At 53.0% G+C, this 17,951-nt stretch overlaps 59 non-coding genes across 59 annotated transcripts; 24 read left to right on the top strand and 35 right to left on the bottom strand.

The window, feature by feature from the left end:
* Positions 1–96: 96 nt before the first annotated feature.
* Positions 97–168, bottom strand: Trnad-guc. Its single transcript has one exon. It is a non-coding gene; the product is annotated as a tRNA-Asp (tRNA).
* A 107-nt stretch (positions 169–275) lies between these two features.
* On the bottom strand, positions 276–367 carry Trnai-uau. The gene is given in 2 exon segments: positions 276–311; positions 330–367. It is a non-coding gene; the product is annotated as a tRNA-Ile (tRNA).
* Positions 368–745: 378 nt separating this feature from the next.
* Trnar-acg lies at positions 746–818 on the top strand. The gene has a single exon. It is a non-coding gene; the product is annotated as a tRNA-Arg (tRNA).
* Positions 819–1,105: 287 nt separating this feature from the next.
* Positions 1,106–1,177, top strand: Trnam-cau. The gene has a single exon. It is a non-coding gene; the product is annotated as a tRNA-Met (tRNA).
* Positions 1,178–1,422: 245 nt separating this feature from the next.
* On the bottom strand, positions 1,423–1,494 carry Trnad-guc. The gene has a single exon. It is a non-coding gene; the product is annotated as a tRNA-Asp (tRNA).
* Positions 1,495–1,601: 107 nt separating this feature from the next.
* On the bottom strand, positions 1,602–1,673 carry Trnad-guc. Its single transcript has one exon. It is a non-coding gene; the product is annotated as a tRNA-Asp (tRNA).
* A 107-nt stretch (positions 1,674–1,780) lies between these two features.
* Trnai-uau lies at positions 1,781–1,872 on the bottom strand. Its single transcript is given in 2 exon segments — positions 1,781–1,816; positions 1,835–1,872. It is a non-coding gene; the product is annotated as a tRNA-Ile (tRNA).
* Positions 1,873–2,250: 378 nt separating this feature from the next.
* Positions 2,251–2,323, top strand: Trnar-acg. The gene has a single exon. It is a non-coding gene; the product is annotated as a tRNA-Arg (tRNA).
* A 287-nt stretch (positions 2,324–2,610) lies between these two features.
* On the top strand, positions 2,611–2,682 carry Trnam-cau. Its single transcript has one exon. It is a non-coding gene; the product is annotated as a tRNA-Met (tRNA).
* Positions 2,683–2,927: 245 nt separating this feature from the next.
* Positions 2,928–2,999, bottom strand: Trnad-guc. Its single transcript has one exon. It is a non-coding gene; the product is annotated as a tRNA-Asp (tRNA).
* A 107-nt stretch (positions 3,000–3,106) lies between these two features.
* Positions 3,107–3,178, bottom strand: Trnad-guc. Its single transcript has one exon. It is a non-coding gene; the product is annotated as a tRNA-Asp (tRNA).
* A 107-nt stretch (positions 3,179–3,285) lies between these two features.
* Trnai-uau lies at positions 3,286–3,377 on the bottom strand. Its single transcript is given in 2 exon segments — positions 3,286–3,321; positions 3,340–3,377. It is a non-coding gene; the product is annotated as a tRNA-Ile (tRNA).
* A 378-nt stretch (positions 3,378–3,755) lies between these two features.
* On the top strand, positions 3,756–3,828 carry Trnar-acg. The gene has a single exon. It is a non-coding gene; the product is annotated as a tRNA-Arg (tRNA).
* A 287-nt stretch (positions 3,829–4,115) lies between these two features.
* Trnam-cau lies at positions 4,116–4,187 on the top strand. Its single transcript has one exon. It is a non-coding gene; the product is annotated as a tRNA-Met (tRNA).
* A 245-nt stretch (positions 4,188–4,432) lies between these two features.
* On the bottom strand, positions 4,433–4,504 carry Trnad-guc. The gene has a single exon. It is a non-coding gene; the product is annotated as a tRNA-Asp (tRNA).
* A 107-nt stretch (positions 4,505–4,611) lies between these two features.
* On the bottom strand, positions 4,612–4,683 carry Trnad-guc. Its single transcript has one exon. It is a non-coding gene; the product is annotated as a tRNA-Asp (tRNA).
* Positions 4,684–4,790: 107 nt separating this feature from the next.
* Trnai-uau lies at positions 4,791–4,882 on the bottom strand. Its single transcript is given in 2 exon segments — positions 4,791–4,826; positions 4,845–4,882. It is a non-coding gene; the product is annotated as a tRNA-Ile (tRNA).
* Positions 4,883–5,260: 378 nt separating this feature from the next.
* Trnar-acg lies at positions 5,261–5,333 on the top strand. Its single transcript has one exon. It is a non-coding gene; the product is annotated as a tRNA-Arg (tRNA).
* A 287-nt stretch (positions 5,334–5,620) lies between these two features.
* Trnam-cau lies at positions 5,621–5,692 on the top strand. Its single transcript has one exon. It is a non-coding gene; the product is annotated as a tRNA-Met (tRNA).
* Positions 5,693–5,937: 245 nt separating this feature from the next.
* Positions 5,938–6,009, bottom strand: Trnad-guc. The gene has a single exon. It is a non-coding gene; the product is annotated as a tRNA-Asp (tRNA).
* Positions 6,010–6,116: 107 nt separating this feature from the next.
* On the bottom strand, positions 6,117–6,188 carry Trnad-guc. Its single transcript has one exon. It is a non-coding gene; the product is annotated as a tRNA-Asp (tRNA).
* Positions 6,189–6,295: 107 nt separating this feature from the next.
* On the bottom strand, positions 6,296–6,387 carry Trnai-uau. Its single transcript is given in 2 exon segments — positions 6,296–6,331; positions 6,350–6,387. It is a non-coding gene; the product is annotated as a tRNA-Ile (tRNA).
* Positions 6,388–6,765: 378 nt separating this feature from the next.
* On the top strand, positions 6,766–6,838 carry Trnar-acg. The gene has a single exon. It is a non-coding gene; the product is annotated as a tRNA-Arg (tRNA).
* A 287-nt stretch (positions 6,839–7,125) lies between these two features.
* Trnam-cau lies at positions 7,126–7,197 on the top strand. The gene has a single exon. It is a non-coding gene; the product is annotated as a tRNA-Met (tRNA).
* A 245-nt stretch (positions 7,198–7,442) lies between these two features.
* On the bottom strand, positions 7,443–7,514 carry Trnad-guc. Its single transcript has one exon. It is a non-coding gene; the product is annotated as a tRNA-Asp (tRNA).
* A 107-nt stretch (positions 7,515–7,621) lies between these two features.
* Trnad-guc lies at positions 7,622–7,693 on the bottom strand. Its single transcript has one exon. It is a non-coding gene; the product is annotated as a tRNA-Asp (tRNA).
* Positions 7,694–7,800: 107 nt separating this feature from the next.
* Positions 7,801–7,892, bottom strand: Trnai-uau. Its single transcript is given in 2 exon segments — positions 7,801–7,836; positions 7,855–7,892. It is a non-coding gene; the product is annotated as a tRNA-Ile (tRNA).
* A 378-nt stretch (positions 7,893–8,270) lies between these two features.
* Trnar-acg lies at positions 8,271–8,343 on the top strand. The gene has a single exon. It is a non-coding gene; the product is annotated as a tRNA-Arg (tRNA).
* A 287-nt stretch (positions 8,344–8,630) lies between these two features.
* On the top strand, positions 8,631–8,702 carry Trnam-cau. Its single transcript has one exon. It is a non-coding gene; the product is annotated as a tRNA-Met (tRNA).
* A 245-nt stretch (positions 8,703–8,947) lies between these two features.
* Positions 8,948–9,019, bottom strand: Trnad-guc. Its single transcript has one exon. It is a non-coding gene; the product is annotated as a tRNA-Asp (tRNA).
* A 107-nt stretch (positions 9,020–9,126) lies between these two features.
* Positions 9,127–9,198, bottom strand: Trnad-guc. Its single transcript has one exon. It is a non-coding gene; the product is annotated as a tRNA-Asp (tRNA).
* A 107-nt stretch (positions 9,199–9,305) lies between these two features.
* On the bottom strand, positions 9,306–9,397 carry Trnai-uau. The gene is given in 2 exon segments: positions 9,306–9,341; positions 9,360–9,397. It is a non-coding gene; the product is annotated as a tRNA-Ile (tRNA).
* Positions 9,398–9,775: 378 nt separating this feature from the next.
* Trnar-acg lies at positions 9,776–9,848 on the top strand. The gene has a single exon. It is a non-coding gene; the product is annotated as a tRNA-Arg (tRNA).
* A 287-nt stretch (positions 9,849–10,135) lies between these two features.
* Trnam-cau lies at positions 10,136–10,207 on the top strand. The gene has a single exon. It is a non-coding gene; the product is annotated as a tRNA-Met (tRNA).
* Positions 10,208–10,452: 245 nt separating this feature from the next.
* Trnad-guc lies at positions 10,453–10,524 on the bottom strand. Its single transcript has one exon. It is a non-coding gene; the product is annotated as a tRNA-Asp (tRNA).
* Positions 10,525–10,631: 107 nt separating this feature from the next.
* Positions 10,632–10,703, bottom strand: Trnad-guc. The gene has a single exon. It is a non-coding gene; the product is annotated as a tRNA-Asp (tRNA).
* A 107-nt stretch (positions 10,704–10,810) lies between these two features.
* Positions 10,811–10,902, bottom strand: Trnai-uau. The gene is given in 2 exon segments: positions 10,811–10,846; positions 10,865–10,902. It is a non-coding gene; the product is annotated as a tRNA-Ile (tRNA).
* A 378-nt stretch (positions 10,903–11,280) lies between these two features.
* On the top strand, positions 11,281–11,353 carry Trnar-acg. The gene has a single exon. It is a non-coding gene; the product is annotated as a tRNA-Arg (tRNA).
* Positions 11,354–11,640: 287 nt separating this feature from the next.
* Positions 11,641–11,712, top strand: Trnam-cau. Its single transcript has one exon. It is a non-coding gene; the product is annotated as a tRNA-Met (tRNA).
* Positions 11,713–11,957: 245 nt separating this feature from the next.
* Trnad-guc lies at positions 11,958–12,029 on the bottom strand. The gene has a single exon. It is a non-coding gene; the product is annotated as a tRNA-Asp (tRNA).
* Positions 12,030–12,136: 107 nt separating this feature from the next.
* Trnad-guc lies at positions 12,137–12,208 on the bottom strand. Its single transcript has one exon. It is a non-coding gene; the product is annotated as a tRNA-Asp (tRNA).
* A 107-nt stretch (positions 12,209–12,315) lies between these two features.
* On the bottom strand, positions 12,316–12,407 carry Trnai-uau. The gene is given in 2 exon segments: positions 12,316–12,351; positions 12,370–12,407. It is a non-coding gene; the product is annotated as a tRNA-Ile (tRNA).
* A 378-nt stretch (positions 12,408–12,785) lies between these two features.
* Trnar-acg lies at positions 12,786–12,858 on the top strand. The gene has a single exon. It is a non-coding gene; the product is annotated as a tRNA-Arg (tRNA).
* A 287-nt stretch (positions 12,859–13,145) lies between these two features.
* On the top strand, positions 13,146–13,217 carry Trnam-cau. The gene has a single exon. It is a non-coding gene; the product is annotated as a tRNA-Met (tRNA).
* Positions 13,218–13,462: 245 nt separating this feature from the next.
* Positions 13,463–13,534, bottom strand: Trnad-guc. The gene has a single exon. It is a non-coding gene; the product is annotated as a tRNA-Asp (tRNA).
* A 107-nt stretch (positions 13,535–13,641) lies between these two features.
* Trnad-guc lies at positions 13,642–13,713 on the bottom strand. Its single transcript has one exon. It is a non-coding gene; the product is annotated as a tRNA-Asp (tRNA).
* Positions 13,714–13,820: 107 nt separating this feature from the next.
* Positions 13,821–13,912, bottom strand: Trnai-uau. The gene is given in 2 exon segments: positions 13,821–13,856; positions 13,875–13,912. It is a non-coding gene; the product is annotated as a tRNA-Ile (tRNA).
* A 378-nt stretch (positions 13,913–14,290) lies between these two features.
* On the top strand, positions 14,291–14,363 carry Trnar-acg. The gene has a single exon. It is a non-coding gene; the product is annotated as a tRNA-Arg (tRNA).
* Positions 14,364–14,650: 287 nt separating this feature from the next.
* On the top strand, positions 14,651–14,722 carry Trnam-cau. Its single transcript has one exon. It is a non-coding gene; the product is annotated as a tRNA-Met (tRNA).
* A 245-nt stretch (positions 14,723–14,967) lies between these two features.
* On the bottom strand, positions 14,968–15,039 carry Trnad-guc. The gene has a single exon. It is a non-coding gene; the product is annotated as a tRNA-Asp (tRNA).
* Positions 15,040–15,146: 107 nt separating this feature from the next.
* Trnad-guc lies at positions 15,147–15,218 on the bottom strand. The gene has a single exon. It is a non-coding gene; the product is annotated as a tRNA-Asp (tRNA).
* A 107-nt stretch (positions 15,219–15,325) lies between these two features.
* Positions 15,326–15,417, bottom strand: Trnai-uau. Its single transcript is given in 2 exon segments — positions 15,326–15,361; positions 15,380–15,417. It is a non-coding gene; the product is annotated as a tRNA-Ile (tRNA).
* A 378-nt stretch (positions 15,418–15,795) lies between these two features.
* Positions 15,796–15,868, top strand: Trnar-acg. Its single transcript has one exon. It is a non-coding gene; the product is annotated as a tRNA-Arg (tRNA).
* A 287-nt stretch (positions 15,869–16,155) lies between these two features.
* Trnam-cau lies at positions 16,156–16,227 on the top strand. Its single transcript has one exon. It is a non-coding gene; the product is annotated as a tRNA-Met (tRNA).
* A 245-nt stretch (positions 16,228–16,472) lies between these two features.
* On the bottom strand, positions 16,473–16,544 carry Trnad-guc. The gene has a single exon. It is a non-coding gene; the product is annotated as a tRNA-Asp (tRNA).
* A 107-nt stretch (positions 16,545–16,651) lies between these two features.
* Positions 16,652–16,723, bottom strand: Trnad-guc. Its single transcript has one exon. It is a non-coding gene; the product is annotated as a tRNA-Asp (tRNA).
* A 107-nt stretch (positions 16,724–16,830) lies between these two features.
* On the bottom strand, positions 16,831–16,922 carry Trnai-uau. Its single transcript is given in 2 exon segments — positions 16,831–16,866; positions 16,885–16,922. It is a non-coding gene; the product is annotated as a tRNA-Ile (tRNA).
* A 378-nt stretch (positions 16,923–17,300) lies between these two features.
* Trnar-acg lies at positions 17,301–17,373 on the top strand. The gene has a single exon. It is a non-coding gene; the product is annotated as a tRNA-Arg (tRNA).
* Positions 17,374–17,660: 287 nt separating this feature from the next.
* Trnam-cau lies at positions 17,661–17,732 on the top strand. The gene has a single exon. It is a non-coding gene; the product is annotated as a tRNA-Met (tRNA).
* The last annotated feature ends 219 nt before the right edge of the window (positions 17,733–17,951 follow it).

Below are 17,951 nucleotides of genomic sequence, written 5' to 3'. Positions count from 1 at the left end.
CAGGTGCCTGTGTGCGAGAGATATGGTGCAAGTAGCCGCAAACGTCCTACACTAAGTTCGGCGAGTGAAAGAGCAGCAATTAAAAATCGGATGTGCCTCCCCGGCGGGGAATCGAACCCCGGTCTCCCGCGTGACAGGCGGGGATACTAACCACTATACTACCGAGGAAGACGCAGCTAGCGTCTCGAATACACAATTATGTTACTCAAATAGCTGATACATCTCAAACCTAGCCTCCTGTTGCTGTCAGAGACAGCTGCTAAGAAATAAAAGTATGCCCCAGGTGAGGCTCGAACTCACAACCCCGGCATTGCTCACGGCTACCGCCTTATAAGTACCGTGCGCTAACCAATTGCGCCACTGGGGCTACGACACAGTGTTCTCAGTTAGCGGTATTCACTTTGCTGCAAACCAGTGGTGGCCACAGAAACATACGATCGCCACCTGATGCCATACTGCGACTTTGGCACCTGACTACCAATGCTTCGTGCTATTCTTGTTTCATATGCTACGCTGACATGCACATCAACCGGCTCTGGTCGTCGAGAAAACGCGGGAAAACGCGCGCCTTGCCTTCTGCTACCTGTCGAGCAGCGAGAGCAGATGTGTGGCAAGCTCTAAGCTCTGCAGGCGCACTGCGGCCACGCAGCTGGACGAGAGGTACCTTCCTTGGGAGCTTGCTCAGCCATGGAGAACACGTTTCTTCGCCAATTGCACTTGCCTCGTAGAAAGAAATGCTGCCACTGGCCCTGTGGCGCAACGGATAACGCGTCTGACTACGGATCAGAAGATTCCAGGTTCGAATCCTGGCAGGGTCGGCATTTTGTTGGTTGCCGACGCGTAGCTGGGCAGTGGATTTCGTATGTCGACGCATCGCGGAGTGCTTTGTTACTCCTGTGCATCTCGCAGCTGCATGTCGAGTCAATCGTGGTAAATATCGCAGCCTGCAAGCGTCAGCGTAGCGTCAGTCGAGCAAAGTCGAGACAAGTCAAGCTGAGAGCTGTGGGAGATGATACGCAATTAAGTACAGGCGTGTGAAAGCGACGCAGACAACGCTTTCCAAGTGTCCCACGTCACGTGGCGAAGAGCCAGCGCAACCCCAGCCAGCAGAGTGGCGCAGTGGAAGCGTGCTGGGCCCATAACCCAGAGGTCCGTGGATCGAAACCACGCTCTGCTAAAATTATTTCTTTTGCAGACTGTGTCGAGCTCGATTATTACGCCCACAGCGTCGGCTGGGGTGCCTTGATTCAGCGTTAACAGCAAACCCAGTAATTCTGAAGTGTGAAGAATGCGAGAACCACTTCCTAAGATGTAGCATTTTTTAAGATTTTGCACCAACTACACTCCTTGATCGCAAAGTTAATGCTCTTACGACCCCCATACGCGCAACACTCGAACAGGTTTGTGAGATAAAAATCGCATCTCCCCGGCGGGGAATCGAACCCCGGTCTCCCGCGTGACAGGCGGGGATACTAACCACTATACTACCGAGGATGCGATGTAAACAGGTGCCTGTGTGCGAGAGATATGGTGCAAGTAGCCGCAAACGTCCTACACTAAGTTCGGCGAGTGAAAGAGCAGCAATTAAAAATCGGATGTGCCTCCCCGGCGGGGAATCGAACCCCGGTCTCCCGCGTGACAGGCGGGGATACTAACCACTATACTACCGAGGAAGACGCAGCTAGCGTCTCGAATACACAATTATGTTACTCAAATAGCTGATACATCTCAAACCTAGCCTCCTGTTGCTGTCAGAGACAGCTGCTAAGAAATAAAAGTATGCCCCAGGTGAGGCTCGAACTCACAACCCCGGCATTGCTCACGGCTACCGCCTTATAAGTACCGTGCGCTAACCAATTGCGCCACTGGGGCTACGACACAGTGTTCTCAGTTAGCGGTATTCACTTTGCTGCAAACCAGTGGTGGCCACAGAAACATACGATCGCCACCTGATGCCATACTGCGACTTTGGCACCTGACTACCAATGCTTCGTGCTATTCTTGTTTCATATGCTACGCTGACATGCACATCAACCGGCTCTGGTCGTCGAGAAAACGCGGGAAAACGCGCGCCTTGCCTTCTGCTACCTGTCGAGCAGCGAGAGCAGATGTGTGGCAAGCTCTAAGCTCTGCAGGCGCACTGCGGCCACGCAGCTGGACGAGAGGTACCTTCCTTGGGAGCTTGCTCAGCCATGGAGAACACGTTTCTTCGCCAATTGCACTTGCCTCGTAGAAAGAAATGCTGCCACTGGCCCTGTGGCGCAACGGATAACGCGTCTGACTACGGATCAGAAGATTCCAGGTTCGAATCCTGGCAGGGTCGGCATTTTGTTGGTTGCCGACGCGTAGCTGGGCAGTGGATTTCGTATGTCGACGCATCGCGGAGTGCTTTGTTACTCCTGTGCATCTCGCAGCTGCATGTCGAGTCAATCGTGGTAAATATCGCAGCCTGCAAGCGTCAGCGTAGCGTCAGTCGAGCAAAGTCGAGACAAGTCAAGCTGAGAGCTGTGGGAGATGATACGCAATTAAGTACAGGCGTGTGAAAGCGACGCAGACAACGCTTTCCAAGTGTCCCACGTCACGTGGCGAAGAGCCAGCGCAACCCCAGCCAGCAGAGTGGCGCAGTGGAAGCGTGCTGGGCCCATAACCCAGAGGTCCGTGGATCGAAACCACGCTCTGCTAAAATTATTTCTTTTGCAGACTGTGTCGAGCTCGATTATTACGCCCACAGCGTCGGCTGGGGTGCCTTGATTCAGCGTTAACAGCAAACCCAGTAATTCTGAAGTGTGAAGAATGCGAGAACCACTTCCTAAGATGTAGCATTTTTTAAGATTTTGCACCAACTACACTCCTTGATCGCAAAGTTAATGCTCTTACGACCCCCATACGCGCAACACTCGAACAGGTTTGTGAGATAAAAATCGCATCTCCCCGGCGGGGAATCGAACCCCGGTCTCCCGCGTGACAGGCGGGGATACTAACCACTATACTACCGAGGATGCGATGTAAACAGGTGCCTGTGTGCGAGAGATATGGTGCAAGTAGCCGCAAACGTCCTACACTAAGTTCGGCGAGTGAAAGAGCAGCAATTAAAAATCGGATGTGCCTCCCCGGCGGGGAATCGAACCCCGGTCTCCCGCGTGACAGGCGGGGATACTAACCACTATACTACCGAGGAAGACGCAGCTAGCGTCTCGAATACACAATTATGTTACTCAAATAGCTGATACATCTCAAACCTAGCCTCCTGTTGCTGTCAGAGACAGCTGCTAAGAAATAAAAGTATGCCCCAGGTGAGGCTCGAACTCACAACCCCGGCATTGCTCACGGCTACCGCCTTATAAGTACCGTGCGCTAACCAATTGCGCCACTGGGGCTACGACACAGTGTTCTCAGTTAGCGGTATTCACTTTGCTGCAAACCAGTGGTGGCCACAGAAACATACGATCGCCACCTGATGCCATACTGCGACTTTGGCACCTGACTACCAATGCTTCGTGCTATTCTTGTTTCATATGCTACGCTGACATGCACATCAACCGGCTCTGGTCGTCGAGAAAACGCGGGAAAACGCGCGCCTTGCCTTCTGCTACCTGTCGAGCAGCGAGAGCAGATGTGTGGCAAGCTCTAAGCTCTGCAGGCGCACTGCGGCCACGCAGCTGGACGAGAGGTACCTTCCTTGGGAGCTTGCTCAGCCATGGAGAACACGTTTCTTCGCCAATTGCACTTGCCTCGTAGAAAGAAATGCTGCCACTGGCCCTGTGGCGCAACGGATAACGCGTCTGACTACGGATCAGAAGATTCCAGGTTCGAATCCTGGCAGGGTCGGCATTTTGTTGGTTGCCGACGCGTAGCTGGGCAGTGGATTTCGTATGTCGACGCATCGCGGAGTGCTTTGTTACTCCTGTGCATCTCGCAGCTGCATGTCGAGTCAATCGTGGTAAATATCGCAGCCTGCAAGCGTCAGCGTAGCGTCAGTCGAGCAAAGTCGAGACAAGTCAAGCTGAGAGCTGTGGGAGATGATACGCAATTAAGTACAGGCGTGTGAAAGCGACGCAGACAACGCTTTCCAAGTGTCCCACGTCACGTGGCGAAGAGCCAGCGCAACCCCAGCCAGCAGAGTGGCGCAGTGGAAGCGTGCTGGGCCCATAACCCAGAGGTCCGTGGATCGAAACCACGCTCTGCTAAAATTATTTCTTTTGCAGACTGTGTCGAGCTCGATTATTACGCCCACAGCGTCGGCTGGGGTGCCTTGATTCAGCGTTAACAGCAAACCCAGTAATTCTGAAGTGTGAAGAATGCGAGAACCACTTCCTAAGATGTAGCATTTTTTAAGATTTTGCACCAACTACACTCCTTGATCGCAAAGTTAATGCTCTTACGACCCCCATACGCGCAACACTCGAACAGGTTTGTGAGATAAAAATCGCATCTCCCCGGCGGGGAATCGAACCCCGGTCTCCCGCGTGACAGGCGGGGATACTAACCACTATACTACCGAGGATGCGATGTAAACAGGTGCCTGTGTGCGAGAGATATGGTGCAAGTAGCCGCAAACGTCCTACACTAAGTTCGGCGAGTGAAAGAGCAGCAATTAAAAATCGGATGTGCCTCCCCGGCGGGGAATCGAACCCCGGTCTCCCGCGTGACAGGCGGGGATACTAACCACTATACTACCGAGGAAGACGCAGCTAGCGTCTCGAATACACAATTATGTTACTCAAATAGCTGATACATCTCAAACCTAGCCTCCTGTTGCTGTCAGAGACAGCTGCTAAGAAATAAAAGTATGCCCCAGGTGAGGCTCGAACTCACAACCCCGGCATTGCTCACGGCTACTGCCTTATAAGTACCGTGCGCTAACCAATTGCGCCACTGGGGCTACGACACAGTGTTCTCAGTTAGCGGTATTCACTTTGCTGCAAACCAGTGGTGGCCACAGAAACATACGATCGCCACCTGATGCCATACTGCGACTTTGGCACCTGACTACCAATGCTTCGTGCTATTCTTGTTTCATATGCTACGCTGACATGCACATCAACCGGCTCTGGTCGTCGAGAAAACGCGGGAAAACGCGCGCCTTGCCTTCTGCTACCTGTCGAGCAGCGAGAGCAGATGTGTGGCAAGCTCTAAGCTCTGCAGGCGCACTGCGGCCACGCAGCTGGACGAGAGGTACCTTCCTTGGGAGCTTGCTCAGCCATGGAGAACACGTTTCTTCGCCAATTGCACTTGCCTCGTAGAAAGAAATGCTGCCACTGGCCCTGTGGCGCAACGGATAACGCGTCTGACTACGGATCAGAAGATTCCAGGTTCGAATCCTGGCAGGGTCGGCATTTTGTTGGTTGCCGACGCGTAGCTGGGCAGTGGATTTCGTATGTCGACGCATCGCGGAGTGCTTTGTTACTCCTGTGCATCTCGCAGCTGCATGTCGAGTCAATCGTGGTAAATATCGCAGCCTGCAAGCGTCAGCGTAGCGTCAGTCGAGCAAAGTCGAGACAAGTCAAGCTGAGAGCTGTGGGAGATGATACGCAATTAAGTACAGGCGTGTGAAAGCGACGCAGACAACGCTTTCCAAGTGTCCCACGTCACGTGGCGAAGAGCCAGCGCAACCCCAGCCAGCAGAGTGGCGCAGTGGAAGCGTGCTGGGCCCATAACCCAGAGGTCCGTGGATCGAAACCACGCTCTGCTAAAATTATTTCTTTTGCAGACTGTGTCGAGCTCGATTATTACGCCCACAGCGTCGGCTGGGGTGCCTTGATTCAGCGTTAACAGCAAACCCAGTAATTCTGAAGTGTGAAGAATGCGAGAACCACTTCCTAAGATGTAGCATTTTTTAAGATTTTGCACCAACTACACTCCTTGATCGCAAAGTTAATGCTCTTACGACCCCCATACGCGCAACACTCGAACAGGTTTGTGAGATAAAAATCGCATCTCCCCGGCGGGGAATCGAACCCCGGTCTCCCGCGTGACAGGCGGGGATACTAACCACTATACTACCGAGGATGCGATGTAAACAGGTGCCTGTGTGCGAGAGATATGGTGCAAGTAGCCGCAAACGTCCTACACTAAGTTCGGCGAGTGAAAGAGCAGCAATTAAAAATCGGATGTGCCTCCCCGGCGGGGAATCGAACCCCGGTCTCCCGCGTGACAGGCGGGGATACTAACCACTATACTACCGAGGAAGACGCAGCTAGCGTCTCGAATACACAATTATGTTACTCAAATAGCTGATACATCTCAAACCTAGCCTCCTGTTGCTGTCAGAGACAGCTGCTAAGAAATAAAAGTATGCCCCAGGTGAGGCTCGAACTCACAACCCCGGCATTGCTCACGGCTACTGCCTTATAAGTACCGTGCGCTAACCAATTGCGCCACTGGGGCTACGACACAGTGTTCTCAGTTAGCGGTATTCACTTTGCTGCAAACCAGTGGTGGCCACAGAAACATACGATCGCCACCTGATGCCATACTGCGACTTTGGCACCTGACTACCAATGCTTCGTGCTATTCTTGTTTCATATGCTACGCTGACATGCACATCAACCGGCTCTGGTCGTCGAGAAAACGCGGGAAAACGCGCGCCTTGCCTTCTGCTACCTGTCGAGCAGCGAGAGCAGATGTGTGGCAAGCTCTAAGCTCTGCAGGCGCACTGCGGCCACGCAGCTGGACGAGAGGTACCTTCCTTGGGAGCTTGCTCAGCCATGGAGAACACGTTTCTTCGCCAATTGCACTTGCCTCGTAGAAAGAAATGCTGCCACTGGCCCTGTGGCGCAACGGATAACGCGTCTGACTACGGATCAGAAGATTCCAGGTTCGAATCCTGGCAGGGTCGGCATTTTGTTGGTTGCCGACGCGTAGCTGGGCAGTGGATTTCGTATGTCGACGCATCGCGGAGTGCTTTGTTACTCCTGTGCATCTCGCAGCTGCATGTCGAGTCAATCGTGGTAAATATCGCAGCCTGCAAGCGTCAGCGTAGCGTCAGTCGAGCAAAGTCGAGACAAGTCAAGCTGAGAGCTGTGGGAGATGATACGCAATTAAGTACAGGCGTGTGAAAGCGACGCAGACAACGCTTTCCAAGTGTCCCACGTCACGTGGCGAAGAGCCAGCGCAACCCCAGCCAGCAGAGTGGCGCAGTGGAAGCGTGCTGGGCCCATAACCCAGAGGTCCGTGGATCGAAACCACGCTCTGCTAAAATTATTTCTTTTGCAGACTGTGTCGAGCTCGATTATTACGCCCACAGCGTCGGCTGGGGTGCCTTGATTCAGCGTTAACAGCAAACCCAGTAATTCTGAAGTGTGAAGAATGCGAGAACCACTTCCTAAGATGTAGCATTTTTTAAGATTTTGCACCAACTACACTCCTTGATCGCAAAGTTAATGCTCTTACGACCCCCATACGCGCAACACTCGAACAGGTTTGTGAGATAAAAATCGCATCTCCCCGGCGGGGAATCGAACCCCGGTCTCCCGCGTGACAGGCGGGGATACTAACCACTATACTACCGAGGATGCGATGTAAACAGGTGCCTGTGTGCGAGAGATATGGTGCAAGTAGCCGCAAACGTCCTACACTAAGTTCGGCGAGTGAAAGAGCAGCAATTAAAAATCGGATGTGCCTCCCCGGCGGGGAATCGAACCCCGGTCTCCCGCGTGACAGGCGGGGATACTAACCACTATACTACCGAGGAAGACGCAGCTAGCGTCTCGAATACACAATTATGTTACTCAAATAGCTGATACATCTCAAACCTAGCCTCCTGTTGCTGTCAGAGACAGCTGCTAAGAAATAAAAGTATGCCCCAGGTGAGGCTCGAACTCACAACCCCGGCATTGCTCACGGCTACTGCCTTATAAGTACCGTGCGCTAACCAATTGCGCCACTGGGGCTACGACACAGTGTTCTCAGTTAGCGGTATTCACTTTGCTGCAAACCAGTGGTGGCCACAGAAACATACGATCGCCACCTGATGCCATACTGCGACTTTGGCACCTGACTACCAATGCTTCGTGCTATTCTTGTTTCATATGCTACGCTGACATGCACATCAACCGGCTCTGGTCGTCGAGAAAACGCGGGAAAACGCGCGCCTTGCCTTCTGCTACCTGTCGAGCAGCGAGAGCAGATGTGTGGCAAGCTCTAAGCTCTGCAGGCGCACTGCGGCCACGCAGCTGGACGAGAGGTACCTTCCTTGGGAGCTTGCTCAGCCATGGAGAACACGTTTCTTCGCCAATTGCACTTGCCTCGTAGAAAGAAATGCTGCCACTGGCCCTGTGGCGCAACGGATAACGCGTCTGACTACGGATCAGAAGATTCCAGGTTCGAATCCTGGCAGGGTCGGCATTTTGTTGGTTGCCGACGCGTAGCTGGGCAGTGGATTTCGTATGTCGACGCATCGCGGAGTGCTTTGTTACTCCTGTGCATCTCGCAGCTGCATGTCGAGTCAATCGTGGTAAATATCGCAGCCTGCAAGCGTCAGCGTAGCGTCAGTCGAGCAAAGTCGAGACAAGTCAAGCTGAGAGCTGTGGGAGATGATACGCAATTAAGTACAGGCGTGTGAAAGCGACGCAGACAACGCTTTCCAAGTGTCCCACGTCACGTGGCGAAGAGCCAGCGCAACCCCAGCCAGCAGAGTGGCGCAGTGGAAGCGTGCTGGGCCCATAACCCAGAGGTCCGTGGATCGAAACCACGCTCTGCTAAAATTATTTCTTTTGCAGACTGTGTCGAGCTCGATTATTACGCCCACAGCGTCGGCTGGGGTGCCTTGATTCAGCGTTAACAGCAAACCCAGTAATTCTGAAGTGTGAAGAATGCGAGAACCACTTCCTAAGATGTAGCATTTTTTAAGATTTTGCACCAACTACACTCCTTGATCGCAAAGTTAATGCTCTTACGACCCCCATACGCGCAACACTCGAACAGGTTTGTGAGATAAAAATCGCATCTCCCCGGCGGGGAATCGAACCCCGGTCTCCCGCGTGACAGGCGGGGATACTAACCACTATACTACCGAGGATGCGATGTAAACAGGTGCCTGTGTGCGAGAGATATGGTGCAAGTAGCCGCAAACGTCCTACACTAAGTTCGGCGAGTGAAAGAGCAGCAATTAAAAATCGGATGTGCCTCCCCGGCGGGGAATCGAACCCCGGTCTCCCGCGTGACAGGCGGGGATACTAACCACTATACTACCGAGGAAGACGCAGCTAGCGTCTCGAATACACAATTATGTTACTCAAATAGCTGATACATCTCAAACCTAGCCTCCTGTTGCTGTCAGAGACAGCTGCTAAGAAATAAAAGTATGCCCCAGGTGAGGCTCGAACTCACAACCCCGGCATTGCTCACGGCTACTGCCTTATAAGTACCGTGCGCTAACCAATTGCGCCACTGGGGCTACGACACAGTGTTCTCAGTTAGCGGTATTCACTTTGCTGCAAACCAGTGGTGGCCACAGAAACATACGATCGCCACCTGATGCCATACTGCGACTTTGGCACCTGACTACCAATGCTTCGTGCTATTCTTGTTTCATATGCTACGCTGACATGCACATCAACCGGCTCTGGTCGTCGAGAAAACGCGGGAAAACGCGCGCCTTGCCTTCTGCTACCTGTCGAGCAGCGAGAGCAGATGTGTGGCAAGCTCTAAGCTCTGCAGGCGCACTGCGGCCACGCAGCTGGACGAGAGGTACCTTCCTTGGGAGCTTGCTCAGCCATGGAGAACACGTTTCTTCGCCAATTGCACTTGCCTCGTAGAAAGAAATGCTGCCACTGGCCCTGTGGCGCAACGGATAACGCGTCTGACTACGGATCAGAAGATTCCAGGTTCGAATCCTGGCAGGGTCGGCATTTTGTTGGTTGCCGACGCGTAGCTGGGCAGTGGATTTCGTATGTCGACGCATCGCGGAGTGCTTTGTTACTCCTGTGCATCTCGCAGCTGCATGTCGAGTCAATCGTGGTAAATATCGCAGCCTGCAAGCGTCAGCGTAGCGTCAGTCGAGCAAAGTCGAGACAAGTCAAGCTGAGAGCTGTGGGAGATGATACGCAATTAAGTACAGGCGTGTGAAAGCGACGCAGACAACGCTTTCCAAGTGTCCCACGTCACGTGGCGAAGAGCCAGCGCAACCCCAGCCAGCAGAGTGGCGCAGTGGAAGCGTGCTGGGCCCATAACCCAGAGGTCCGTGGATCGAAACCACGCTCTGCTAAAATTATTTCTTTTGCAGACTGTGTCGAGCTCGATTATTACGCCCACAGCGTCGGCTGGGGTGCCTTGATTCAGCGTTAACAGCAAACCCAGTAATTCTGAAGTGTGAAGAATGCGAGAACCACTTCCTAAGATGTAGCATTTTTTAAGATTTTGCACCAACTACACTCCTTGATCGCAAAGTTAATGCTCTTACGACCCCCATACGCGCAACACTCGAACAGGTTTGTGAGATAAAAATCGCATCTCCCCGGCGGGGAATCGAACCCCGGTCTCCCGCGTGACAGGCGGGGATACTAACCACTATACTACCGAGGATGCGATGTAAACAGGTGCCTGTGTGCGAGAGATATGGTGCAAGTAGCCGCAAACGTCCTACACTAAGTTCGGCGAGTGAAAGAGCAGCAATTAAAAATCGGATGTGCCTCCCCGGCGGGGAATCGAACCCCGGTCTCCCGCGTGACAGGCGGGGATACTAACCACTATACTACCGAGGAAGACGCAGCTAGCGTCTCGAATACACAATTATGTTACTCAAATAGCTGATACATCTCAAACCTAGCCTCCTGTTGCTGTCAGAGACAGCTGCTAAGAAATAAAAGTATGCCCCAGGTGAGGCTCGAACTCACAACCCCGGCATTGCTCACGGCTACTGCCTTATAAGTACCGTGCGCTAACCAATTGCGCCACTGGGGCTACGACACAGTGTTCTCAGTTAGCGGTATTCACTTTGCTGCAAACCAGTGGTGGCCACAGAAACATACGATCGCCACCTGATGCCATACTGCGACTTTGGCACCTGACTACCAATGCTTCGTGCTATTCTTGTTTCATATGCTACGCTGACATGCACATCAACCGGCTCTGGTCGTCGAGAAAACGCGGGAAAACGCGCGCCTTGCCTTCTGCTACCTGTCGAGCAGCGAGAGCAGATGTGTGGCAAGCTCTAAGCTCTGCAGGCGCACTGCGGCCACGCAGCTGGACGAGAGGTACCTTCCTTGGGAGCTTGCTCAGCCATGGAGAACACGTTTCTTCGCCAATTGCACTTGCCTCGTAGAAACAAATGCTGCCACTGGCCCTGTGGCGCAACGGATAACGCGTCTGACTACGGATCAGAAGATTCCAGGTTCGAATCCTGGCAGGGTCGGCATTTTGTTGGTTGCCGACGCGTAGCTGGGCAGTGGATTTCGTATGTCGACGCATCGCGGAGTGCTTTGTTACTCCTGTGCATCTCGCAGCTGCATGTCGAGTCAATCGTGGTAAATATCGCAGCCTGCAAGCGTCAGCGTAGCGTCAGTCGAGCAAAGTCGAGACAAGTCAAGCTGAGAGCTGTGGGAGATGATACGCAATTAAGTACAGGCGTGTGAAAGCGACGCAGACAACGCTTTCCAAGTGTCCCACGTCACGTGGCGAAGAGCCAGCGCAACCCCAGCCAGCAGAGTGGCGCAGTGGAAGCGTGCTGGGCCCATAACCCAGAGGTCCGTGGATCGAAACCACGCTCTGCTAAAATTATTTCTTTTGCAGACTGTGTCGAGCTCGATTATTACGCCCACAGCGTCGGCTGGGGTGCCTTGATTCAGCGTTAACAGCAAACCCAGTAATTCTGAAGTGTGAAGAATGCGAGAACCACTTCCTAAGATGTAGCATTTTTTAAGATTTTGCACCAACTACACTCCTTGATCGCAAAGTTAATGCTCTTACGACCCCCATACGCGCAACACTCGAACAGGTTTGTGAGATAAAAATCGCATCTCCCCGGCGGGGAATCGAACCCCGGTCTCCCGCGTGACAGGCGGGGATACTAACCACTATACTACCGAGGATGCGATGTAAACAGGTGCCTGTGTGCGAGAGATATGGTGCAAGTAGCCGCAAACGTCCTACACTAAGTTCGGCGAGTGAAAGAGCAGCAATTAAAAATCGGATGTGCCTCCCCGGCGGGGAATCGAACCCCGGTCTCCCGCGTGACAGGCGGGGATACTAACCACTATACTACCGAGGAAGACGCAGCTAGCGTCTCGAATACACAATTATGTTACTCAAATAGCTGATACATCTCAAACCTAGCCTCCTGTTGCTGTCAGAGACAGCTGCTAAGAAATAAAAGTATGCCCCAGGTGAGGCTCGAACTCACAACCCCGGCATTGCTCACGGCTACTGCCTTATAAGTACCGTGCGCTAACCAATTGCGCCACTGGGGCTACGACACAGTGTTCTCAGTTAGCGGTATTCACTTTGCTGCAAACCAGTGGTGGCCACAGAAACATACGATCGCCACCTGATGCCATACTGCGACTTTGGCACCTGACTACCAATGCTTCGTGCTATTCTTGTTTCATATGCTACGCTGACATGCACATCAACCGGCTCTGGTCGTCGAGAAAACGCGGGAAAACGCGCGCCTTGCCTTCTGCTACCTGTCGAGCAGCGAGAGCAGATGTGTGGCAAGCTCTAAGCTCTGCAGGCGCACTGCGGCCACGCAGCTGGACGAGAGGTACCTTCCTTGGGAGCTTGCTCAGCCATGGAGAACACGTTTCTTCGCCAATTGCACTTGCCTCGTAGAAAGAAATGCTGCCACTGGCCCTGTGGCGCAACGGATAACGCGTCTGACTACGGATCAGAAGATTCCAGGTTCGAATCCTGGCAGGGTCGGCATTTTGTTGGTTGCCGACGCGTAGCTGGGCAGTGGATTTCGTATGTCGACGCATCGCGGAGTGCTTTGTTACTCCTGTGCATCTCGCAGCTGCATGTCGAGTCAATCGTGGTAAATATCGCAGCCTGCAAGCGTCAGCGTAGCGTCAGTCGAGCAAAGTCGAGACAAGTCAAGCTGAGAGCTGTGGGAGATGATACGCAATTAAGTACAGGCGTGTGAAAGCGACGCAGACAACGCTTTCCAAGTGTCCCACGTCACGTGGCGAAGAGCCAGCGCAACCCCAGCCAGCAGAGTGGCGCAGTGGAAGCGTGCTGGGCCCATAACCCAGAGGTCCGTGGATCGAAACCACGCTCTGCTAAAATTATTTCTTTTGCAGACTGTGTCGAGCTCGATTATTACGCCCACAGCGTCGGCTGGGGTGCCTTGATTCAGCGTTAACAGCAAACCCAGTAATTCTGAAGTGTGAAGAATGCGAGAACCACTTCCTAAGATGTAGCATTTTTTAAGATTTTGCACCAACTACACTCCTTGATCGCAAAGTTAATGCTCTTACGACCCCCATACGCGCAACACTCGAACAGGTTTGTGAGATAAAAATCGCATCTCCCCGGCGGGGAATCGAACCCCGGTCTCCCGCGTGACAGGCGGGGATACTAACCACTATACTACCGAGGATGCGATGTAAACAGGTGCCTGTGTGCGAGAGATATGGTGCAAGTAGCCGCAAACGTCCTACACTAAGTTCGGCGAGTGAAAGAGCAGCAATTAAAAATCGGATGTGCCTCCCCGGCGGGGAATCGAACCCCGGTCTCCCGCGTGACAGGCGGGGATACTAACCACTATACTACCGAGGAAGACGCAGCTAGCGTCTCGAATACACAATTATGTTACTCAAATAGCTGATACATCTCAAACCTAGCCTCCTGTTGCTGTCAGAGACAGCTGCTAAGAAATAAAAGTATGCCCCAGGTGAGGCTCGAACTCACAACCCCGGCATTGCTCACGGCTACCGCCTTATAAGTACCGTGCGCTAACCAATTGCGCCACTGGGGCTACGACACAGTGTTCTCAGTTAGCGGTATTCACTTTGCTGCAAACCAGTGGTGGCCACAGAAACATACGATCGCCACCTGATGCCATACTGCGACTTTGGCACCTGACTACCAATGCTTCGTGCTATTCTTGTTTCATATGCTACGCTGACATGCACATCAACCGGCTCTGGTCGTCGAGAAAACGCGGGAAAACGCGCGCCTTGCCTTCTGCTACCTGTCGAGCAGCGAGAGCAGATGTGTGGCAAGCTCTAAGCTCTGCAGGCGCACTGCGGCCACGCAGCTGGACGAGAGGTACCTTCCTTGGGAGCTTGCTCAGCCATGGAGAACACGTTTCTTCGCCAATTGCACTTGCCTCGTAGAAAGAAATGCTGCCACTGGCCCTGTGGCGCAACGGATAACGCGTCTGACTACGGATCAGAAGATTCCAGGTTCGAATCCTGGCAGGGTCGGCATTTTGTTGGTTGCCGACGCGTAGCTGGGCAGTGGATTTCGTATGTCGACGCATCGCGGAGTGCTTTGTTACTCCTGTGCATCTCGCAGCTGCATGTCGAGTCAATCGTGGTAAATATCGCAGCCTGCAAGCGTCAGCGTAGCGTCAGTCGAGCAAAGTCGAGACAAGTCAAGCTGAGAGCTGTGGGAGATGATACGCAATTAAGTACAGGCGTGTGAAAGCGACGCAGACAACGCTTTCCAAGTGTCCCACGTCACGTGGCGAAGAGCCAGCGCAACCCCAGCCAGCAGAGTGGCGCAGTGGAAGCGTGCTGGGCCCATAACCCAGAGGTCCGTGGATCGAAACCACGCTCTGCTAAAATTATTTCTTTTGCAGACTGTGTCGAGCTCGATTATTACGCCCACAGCGTCGGCTGGGGTGCCTTGATTCAGCGTTAACAGCAAACCCAGTAATTCTGAAGTGTGAAGAATGCGAGAACCACTTCCTAAGATGTAGCATTTTTTAAGATTTTGCACCAACTACACTCCTTGATCGCAAAGTTAATGCTCTTACGACCCCCATACGCGCAACACTCGAACAGGTTTGTGAGATAAAAATCGCATCTCCCCGGCGGGGAATCGAACCCCGGTCTCCCGCGTGACAGGCGGGGATACTAACCACTATACTACCGAGGATGCGATGTAAACAGGTGCCTGTGTGCGAGAGATATGGTGCAAGTAGCCGCAAACGTCCTACACTAAGTTCGGCGAGTGAAAGAGCAGCAATTAAAAATCGGATGTGCCTCCCCGGCGGGGAATCGAACCCCGGTCTCCCGCGTGACAGGCGGGGATACTAACCACTATACTACCGAGGAAGACGCAGCTAGCGTCTCGAATACACAATTATGTTACTCAAATAGCTGATACATCTCAAACCTAGCCTCCTGTTGCTGTCAGAGACAGCTGCTAAGAAATAAAAGTATGCCCCAGGTGAGGCTCGAACTCACAACCCCGGCATTGCTCACGGCTACTGCCTTATAAGTACCGTGCGCTAACCAATTGCGCCACTGGGGCTACGACACAGTGTTCTCAGTTAGCGGTATTCACTTTGCTGCAAACCAGTGGTGGCCACAGAAACATACGATCGCCACCTGATGCCATACTGCGACTTTGGCACCTGACTACCAATGCTTCGTGCTATTCTTGTTTCATATGCTACGCTGACATGCACATCAACCGGCTCTGGTCGTCGAGAAAACGCGGGAAAACGCGCGCCTTGCCTTCTGCTACCTGTCGAGCAGCGAGAGCAGATGTGTGGCAAGCTCTAAGCTCTGCAGGCGCACTGCGGCCACGCAGCTGGACGAGAGGTACCTTCCTTGGGAGCTTGCTCAGCCATGGAGAACACGTTTCTTCGCCAATTGCACTTGCCTCGTAGAAAGAAATGCTGCCACTGGCCCTGTGGCGCAACGGATAACGCGTCTGACTACGGATCAGAAGATTCCAGGTTCGAATCCTGGCAGGGTCGGCATTTTGTTGGTTGCCGACGCGTAGCTGGGCAGTGGATTTCGTATGTCGACGCATCGCGGAGTGCTTTGTTACTCCTGTGCATCTCGCAGCTGCATGTCGAGTCAATCGTGGTAAATATCGCAGCCTGCAAGCGTCAGCGTAGCGTCAGTCGAGCAAAGTCGAGACAAGTCAAGCTGAGAGCTGTGGGAGATGATACGCAATTAAGTACAGGCGTGTGAAAGCGACGCAGACAACGCTTTCCAAGTGTCCCACGTCACGTGGCGAAGAGCCAGCGCAACCCCAGCCAGCAGAGTGGCGCAGTGGAAGCGTGCTGGGCCCATAACCCAGAGGTCCGTGGATCGAAACCACGCTCTGCTAAAATTATTTCTTTTGCAGACTGTGTCGAGCTCGATTATTACGCCCACAGCGTCGGCTGGGGTGCCTTGATTCAGCGTTAACAGCAAACCCAGTAATTCTGAAGTGTGAAGAATGCGAGAACCACTTCCTAAGATGTAGCATTTTTTAAGATTTTGCACCAACTACACTCCTTGATCGCAAAGTTAATGCTCTTACGACCCCCATACGCGCAACACTCGAACAGGTTTGTGAGATAAAAATCGCATCTCCCCGGCGGGGAATCGAACCCCGGTCTCCCGCGTGACAGGCGGGGATACTAACCACTATACTACCGAGGATGCGATGTAAACAGGTGCCTGTGTGCGAGAGATATGGTGCAAGTAGCCGCAAACGTCCTACACTAAGTTCGGCGAGTGAAAGAGCAGCAATTAAAAATCGGATGTGCCTCCCCGGCGGGGAATCGAACCCCGGTCTCCCGCGTGACAGGCGGGGATACTAACCACTATACTACCGAGGAAGACGCAGCTAGCGTCTCGAATACACAATTATGTTACTCAAATAGCTGATACATCTCAAACCTAGCCTCCTGTTGCTGTCAGAGACAGCTGCTAAGAAATAAAAGTATGCCCCAGGTGAGGCTCGAACTCACAACCCCGGCATTGCTCACGGCTACCGCCTTATAAGTACCGTGCGCTAACCAATTGCGCCACTGGGGCTACGACACAGTGTTCTCAGTTAGCGGTATTCACTTTGCTGCAAACCAGTGGTGGCCACAGAAACATACGATCGCCACCTGATGCCATACTGCGACTTTGGCACCTGACTACCAATGCTTCGTGCTATTCTTGTTTCATATGCTACGCTGACATGCACATCAACCGGCTCTGGTCGTCGAGAAAACGCGGGAAAACGCGCGCCTTGCCTTCTGCTACCTGTCGAGCAGCGAGAGCAGATGTGTGGCAAGCTCTAAGCTCTGCAGGCGCACTGCGGCCACGCAGCTGGACGAGAGGTACCTTCCTTGGGAGCTTGCTCAGCCATGGAGAACACGTTTCTTCGCCAATTGCACTTGCCTCGTAGAAAGAAATGCTGCCACTGGCCCTGTGGCGCAACGGATAACGCGTCTGACTACGGATCAGAAGATTCCAGGTTCGAATCCTGGCAGGGTCGGCATTTTGTTGGTTGCCGACGCGTAGCTGGGCAGTGGATTTCGTATGTCGACGCATCGCGGAGTGCTTTGTTACTCCTGTGCATCTCGCAGCTGCATGTCGAGTCAATCGTGGTAAATATCGCAGCCTGCAAGCGTCAGCGTAGCGTCAGTCGAGCAAAGTCGAGACAAGTCAAGCTGAGAGCTGTGGGAGATGATACGCAATTAAGTACAGGCGTGTGAAAGCGACGCAGACAACGCTTTCCAAGTGTCCCACGTCACGTGGCGAAGAGCCAGCGCAACCCCAGCCAGCAGAGTGGCGCAGTGGAAGCGTGCTGGGCCCATAACCCAGAGGTCCGTGGATCGAAACCACGCTCTGCTAAAATTATTTCTTTTGCAGACTGTGTCGAGCTCGATTATTACGCCCACAGCGTCGGCTGGGGTGCCTTGATTCAGCGTTAACAGCAAACCCAGTAATTCTGAAGTGTGAAGAATGCGAGAACCACTTCCTAAGATGTAGCATTTTTTAAGATTTTGCACCAACTACACTCCTTGATCGCAAAGTTAATGCTCTTACGACCCCCATACGCGCAACACTCGA

The sequence above is a fragment of the Schistocerca americana genome, chromosome 8 (genome assembly GCF_021461395.2).
Source record: "Schistocerca americana isolate TAMUIC-IGC-003095 chromosome 8, iqSchAmer2.1, whole genome shotgun sequence".
Classification (NCBI taxonomy): domain Eukaryota; kingdom Metazoa; phylum Arthropoda; class Insecta; order Orthoptera; family Acrididae; genus Schistocerca; species Schistocerca americana.
Note: the sequence above shows the minus strand (reverse complement) of the source record. Positions and strands in the feature narration are given on the sequence as shown.